The sequence below is a fragment of the Mus pahari genome, unplaced genomic scaffold (assembly GCF_900095145.1).
Source record: "Mus pahari unplaced genomic scaffold, PAHARI_EIJ_v1.1 scaffold_3877_1, whole genome shotgun sequence".
NCBI lineage: Eukaryota > Metazoa > Chordata > Mammalia > Rodentia > Muridae > Mus > Mus pahari.
This window is the reverse complement of record NW_018392856.1, coordinates 64,745-71,738: the sequence shown is the minus strand read 5'-3', so window position 1 is coordinate 71,738 and position 6,994 is coordinate 64,745. Positions and strand designations below refer to the sequence as shown.

The following is a 6,994-nucleotide window of genomic DNA, read 5'->3' as shown; positions in this document are numbered from 1 at the left end:
AAAATACCCATGAAAGGATATAGCTACAGAGACAAAATTTAGAGCTAAGATGAAAGGATGGACTATCCAGAGACTACCCCATCCGGGAATCCATCCCATTATCAGCCACCAAACCCAGATACTAATGCTCATGCCAGCGAGATTCTGCTGAAGGGACCCTGGTATTGCGTCCTCTTGTGAGGCTATGCCAGTGCCTGGCAAACACAGAAGTGGATGCTGACAGTCAGCTATTGGACACAGAGCCCCCAATGGAGGAGCTAGAGAAAGTACCCAAGGAGTTGTAGGGGGCTACAACCCTGTAGGTGGAACAACAATATGAACTAGTCAGTATCCCCTGAGCTCGAATCTCTATTTGCATATGTAGCAGAAGATGGTCTAATCAGCCATCATTGGGAAGAGAGGTCCCTTGGTCTTGTAAACTTTATATGACCCAGCACAGGGGAAGGTCAGGGTCAAGTAGTGGGAGTGGGTGGGTAGGGGAGCAGGGGTGGGGGTGGGGTATAGGGAACTTTCGGGATAGCATTTGAAATGTAAATAAAGAAAATAAAAATAAATAAATTTAAAAAATAACCTCCCACCTACTAAAACTTCTAATATTTTTCCATTAGTGGCAGATGTAAATAATGTCTAAAAACCTATCTAGAGTAAAGCAATATAGAATGCTTACCAATTATTGCTTCTAAAAAAAAATAGCTTCCTTGACACATTTTAAAATCCTAGGTGAGGGGCATGATAGCTTCAACCCAAATACTATACAAGAGAGTCATTTCCCAACAGAAATGATAGATTTCAAATACACACACACACACACACACACACACACACACACACACACACACGCACACACATTATAGTATTATATGGAATGGTATACCTTTTTGAGGTATAGAATTTAGAAAGGAGTGGTCAATAAGTGGTAGGCAGGTACAGATGAATATTCTGATACGTATATCTTGAGTCAGTTTGCTTTTCTTTGTTTATATGGAAATAGTTATTAAGCTAAGCTCGGATGATATTTCACATGCTGCCATAGCTAAACTCCACTAGATGTCAGTTGTACTCTATAGAGAATATTACTGCGGTAGATAGCAATTTGCAGAAATATTAGAGGAAAAATTAGAATTGTCAGCCAAAGCTGACAGTCAAGTTTGTTCATCTATCTCAGATTTGAATTTGGTGTTAATTGTTTTACTCTTACATGAAGATGATGGAATTATTTCTGGGAAATAGGTGCTACCTCTTAGAGATTCATACATTTATCTCAGCACAAATAATAGAACCAGTGAATAGAAACTAGTTATAGGCAGCTCACTATTTCTTTCACACATGGTTAGCAAATTACAAAAATGCATTTGGGCCTCTGCTATTTGCTTGTGACTGTCCAGCTTAATAATAAATTATGCATCAATACCCACATTCTGCTTTATATTTTATTGCACAACCATGAGTCTGAGTGTATAAGATTAGATCAAAATGAATCTGCAGAGAAAACAATGACAGAGATTGTGAAACTTTAATAAGGAAAGACGAAAGTGACACTGGAAAGTAGTATTTAATTGTGCATGAAAGCTTCTAAGTGTCATCAAGGTAGAGTGACCCATGATATGGCATGTAGACATTTCCAATAACTTGGTTCACCAGTAAGAAGACAGTAACTTCTTACCTTTATAGAAATCCTAACTATTTAGACCAGAAGAGTTGTGCAGTAATGGAGATTGGTAAAGGTAGAAATGTAGTGTGAAGAATAGGATAGAGGGGACTGCTGGGTAATGGGCATGGAGGTATAAATGGAGTTAGTGAAAATTAGTGTCACACCAGTGTTCTGGTGCTCTGGGCAGACAGACGCAGGACTGCTACACTCTTTCTACATGGTGCAAGGTGGGTATCTGGCTGTCTGAAATCATAGAACCCCATCCCGCTGAGGGTAGACAAGGGGCAGTCCAAGGTCTCTGGGCCTCAAGAAAGCCAGAGATAACAGGTTCTTGGTATTGGGCATCCCAGATGCAACTGGACACTGCAGAAGAACTGAGAACAAAATGGGGACCCAGCGGGTGGATGGCTCAGTCATCCACAGGGCTGAAGGTAGGAGAGGACAGAGAGAGAGAGAGTGGGTGCTGGGTGGTTGCCTCATGGGAAAGAGTCCTCTGTCCAGTCCATATCTGGAGCACAGGAAGACCTTCCAGCAGGAAGTTAGACAAGGCTCATTGGGGAAAGTCTGTCCCATCCTGCAAGTACAGCCGGCTCTGATGAGTAGAGATGTACTATGATTTTAGAGCTTTATTGTAGAAAGGTGGAGAGAAACAGAGAAGGTAAGAGAAAGAGAGAGGTTGGCCATGGCCACATGGAGAGAAAGGGGAGGGAGAGAGTGAAGGGGGGCTAGAGATAAAAGTTAGAAAGGTGAGAGCTTAAAGAGAGCAAGGAGGGGTCAAGCAGCTCCTTTTATATTAGGCTGGGCTACCTTGCTGTTGCCACGTAACTTTGGGGAGGAGCATACCTGGCTATTGTCAGGTAATTGTGGGGAAGGAGTCTAGCCAGAATGCCAGGAGATTGGGGCTTTTTCTGCATGGTTGATAGTCACAGAATTGTTGGGGGCTCTGTGATGTCAGAAACCTGTCTCTGGGAGCCTGGCTCACTGTTCCATCCCTTGTAGATTTTTCTCCTGAGTCTATGAAGCAAGCCTTGTTCAACCAAAACAGGCTGCCTTTCAAGGCCCCACAGGGGACCTTGATAAAACCCATACTCTCAATTGTAGGAGTCCAGAATTTATAAAGGAATAACACCAAGTGCTCTGAAAATAGCAGGCTGAACACAGAGACTGAGTATTTTACCTCTTCTGGTCCTTCGGACCATGCTGGACTGAATAGTTGTTTCTACCCTTGAACACCTACACTTTTGTTTATATGGGGAATTCTGCAAATGATTATTTTATCCAGTTCCAGTAACCTTAAATAATTCTTAAACTTGTATTTCCAGTGTAGGACCCATCATTTAAAAAAAAATCTTTTGATGCCTAAAGACTCTGAGACATTGTTTCTATTTCTCAGTTTGGAGTCCAACCATGAAAATATTTTGTCACTACTTTATAAATATTTTGAATATATGTATCTGATATGCATTATATCTGATATAGATCTCCACAAAGAGGTTGCAAACCACAGTCTCATAAATGTTGATCTCAGAAAATGCAGACTTTTGAGAACTGCAATTTTGAGATACTTTTACGGGTTTAGTAAAAACAACAAATTGTTTTTCATATGGTTCATTCAGTGTCAGAATTTAGTGTGTTCAATTTCCCACTTAGCATATGCCAAACATTTATAATTCATGGTTGGAATAGTTAGGGTTGCCAATAGTATATTATTTAATTAATATCCCAAGATGAAGAGGTACTCAGTTACTCTATATTTTTTCTCCTCAGATGTCTCATGGTATAATACATGCTGTAAAAAAATTATGGGTACTTCACCAATACAAATGTATTGAGGTATATGTACTAAAAATAATGAGAAGTACTTCTAAATGCTTGGGTAAAACTGTCTAATGACTGGTTACAAATTAAATATTGGATAACTGTTTTAACATCTGGAGAAAGGTCATTTTAGTTCTAGAGAGTGATGTATCAAGGATTTGACTGAATGCATTTTGGTAACAGTTGATGCATCTAGAATCAGTGTTATGTCTTCCTAGATGGCTTGTATAAGAAAAAGATAATTGTGAGCTGCAAAACTTGTGATATGTCATAGTGCACTATAAGTAGTTTACATGTGAGGTTATCTGAACCTCAAAGAATAAATGCAGCAGGATGTTTCTCTTATAGTCAGTATTGAACCTTATATGTAAGCAGATATACTGAAATAACTACATTGTCTAGAATAGTTCAGGGAAAACTGGCTGGGAAAAATTTATAGAAGAACATAGCTAAAATGATATAAGTGGGAAGTATGATATTGCACATAATTTTTGTGGTAAAGAAGAAATCAATACTAAGATTAAGAAGGGGTCAAAATAAAGAACACAGGGCATGACTGTAAAAGACACAGGTAAACCTTAATTTATTTTTAATTAAATATATATATATATATATATATATATATATATATATATATATATATATATAATGTGCATGTACATATAAATAATCTCAAACTTCTTATGTTAATTTTTAACATAATGTACTCCAGCAGTAGAATTATCTAAAAATGTTTTCTTCCTAATATGTAAAACCTCCTTTGTAAGTGTATGATGGTAAGAGAACTGTAAGAATTTTGCAAAATAATATAGTATAATTCCCAATTATTTTGTTGTCTTCATGATTTTAAAGGCAAAATCTAATTTCTAAATACATTACACAGTTCATAATTCTTACTTGAAAGTATTGAATTGAAAATGACTTGTATACCTGCTGTATGAGTATTCCCTCATTAAACATCCCAAGATGCAATACATGCTTCAAATTAAAAAAAAATAACTTCAATATATATACCCTGCTGAAAAGTCAATGATCCACAATGTCAACAAAATGAGTATATTTCAATAATGCATTATTGGCATAATACCCATGGTGTGAGAAGCAGCTATGTAGATCGACATAAAGTACAAAATATATTCATTTCTTCCACAGTAAATCTAGAAAGATGTACATGCATATGAAGGTCATGGATTAAATAATGAAAATAAATTTCTAGTGTAATATTCATAAATCTGCATATTATTCACTGGTAAGCATATAAATAATCTATAATCAAGGAACATTATATATTGATTAGTTATGTCATAAAATACAGAGAAAAATTATCTGATTGGTGTCAACACAGTCATACACCTCAGTTCAGAGAACATTACAAGTGTGGAAGAAAAATTCAAGAGCCAAATGAACAAAGCCTTTTCTGTGAAATAGGTTCTATAATATACGGTATGTATTTCAGGAATCAATTCTTACATGTTACTCATATAAAAATCATATGGAAAGAACAACACCATGACAAAGGAGAGGAAAATCTCCAAATATCCCAAACTTAGATGAAGAACTCCAGGAAAATAGTGATGCCTAAGGGAACAGAGTAAGTATTCTTTGTAGATTTGAAGCTAGACTGATTATCCAACTGACATAGGATGCCCTAAAGCTTATATAGTTATAAAGAATTCTAAGATGATGTTTTAGTTTACGTTAATAAGTAGGTATCTCTCCTTCCCTTTCTGTCTCTATCTCCCTCTCACATATACATGTAAATATACTTTTAAGTAGATGTCATGAGTGTGACTGGGAAGATGACCATGCAAAGATTGGTAGGGAGATGAAGTTAGGATTGAAATGATGCAAATACTGTGTTTACTTTTAAAATATAATAATAACAAGAATAATAATTACTTCTGCTAATCTATGTGTATCCATAAGCTTCAATATATATATATATATATATATATATATATATACATGTGTATATATATATATATATATACACACATGCACAAACATATATATACACACAGATCAGTTTCATACTGGTTCCTTAGGTTATGATAATCTCATCACTATTGTTCATCAGGCTTCATATCTATGTGTAAATTTTGGTTATGTCAATGTACTTCTAATTGTTGATATGTAAAAGCGCATCAGCAGATGATTCCCTTTGAACTGCTTAAGGTTATACAGAATGTGTCCCGTGATGATAATTGTGGTAACAGTACACAGTTTCTCTGGTTCTAAAACTTTCAGAAGGGTTATTTCTCTCCTATTTCCCAAAATAAAAAAGTTGGTATTTCAGAGATGCTTTGTTTCTTAGTTGAAGATCTTGTATTTCTAGTAATTTAGAGGTTAAGTTGTCTTTTCTAGATTTGCCTCTGAAACTTGACCATAACTGCAACTTATATCTAAAGAGTAGCTTTCTGCTTTCCATTGCTCTGTCAACTAAGGACATAAGGGGCATTTCTTGCTGTTTTTCTAGGTCCGCTTGTAATTTAAACAAAGAGAACAAACAACAATAGCTAAAAAGATTCAAGAGCTCAATTTCTCTTCTTTGTATCCAACTTACCAAATATGTTAGAGGTCAGTGATAAAGAGGTAAGCCTGGAATCCTTTTCTCACTCAGTTCACAATTTATTCCAGCAATCTCTCATAGGTTTGTCTCCTTGCCTACAAATAGAACTATCATTACGCACAGAAGAAGATATCTTGCCTTTCTTAAAATTGAATGATATATTTCCCGATTTGTTACATCTAGTGAATAAGTGAAATATTTGCCGTAAGTGAGAAATATTAATGACTACTAAATTTTAAAGTAATATCGCCTTATGATTTACCTTATATATGAACAGCTCCATATAAGTGACATATAAGTGACATATGTCAATGACTATTAAACTGACAATGCCCCAGCAACTGTTCACATCAAAATATAATAGAGAAAAACACATACGTAAAATTTTCCTCTGTAAAATCCATTCCCATATTCAATATTGCTTCAATTGTCCATCGCATTTCCCATCTCAAATAATGCATCATTCAATAATGTATCATTTTTCTTCTCAAACTCATTCTCAGTTTTTTCATAACCTCTCATATAACAAGCGTTCTACCATTTTTTTCATTGGTGAGTTAGGTAAAGAAGAACTAAACCTCCCGTATTATTTACCAAGAGCAAAGTATTATAAAATGTATACCAATGTTTTATCCTTGAGAAAAATGAGTCACCTAGTCACATTTGCAGATCATAGGTGATAAGCAATTTATTTGAACATGATAGCTTCATCCTAAATTTTGCACAAGAAAGTTTTTTTCAACAGTAATGATGGATTTCACACACACACACACACACACACACACACACACACAGAGAGAGAGAGAGAGAGAGACAGAGACAGAGACAGAGACAGACAGAGAGAAATACAGAGACAGAGACAGAGAGACAGAAACAGAGGAGAGAGACAGAGACATAGAGACACACAGAGAGAAACACACAGACACACACAGAGAACACACACACACACACACACA

The 6,994-nt window shown here is 35.9% G+C and overlaps 1 long non-coding RNA gene across 6 annotated transcripts in view; it reads right to left on the bottom strand.

Annotated features, from left to right (window-relative positions):
* Positions 1-6,994, bottom strand: part of LOC115063337 — a 68,198-nt gene that overhangs the window by 7,517 nt on the left and 53,687 nt on the right. For all 6 annotated transcript variants that reach the window (XR_003843191.1, XR_003843189.1, XR_003843193.1 and 3 more), the window contains one exon: positions 6,033-6,133. This is a non-coding gene — a long non-coding RNA (uncharacterized LOC115063337). The remainder of the gene's footprint in view (positions 1-6,032; positions 6,134-6,994) is intronic.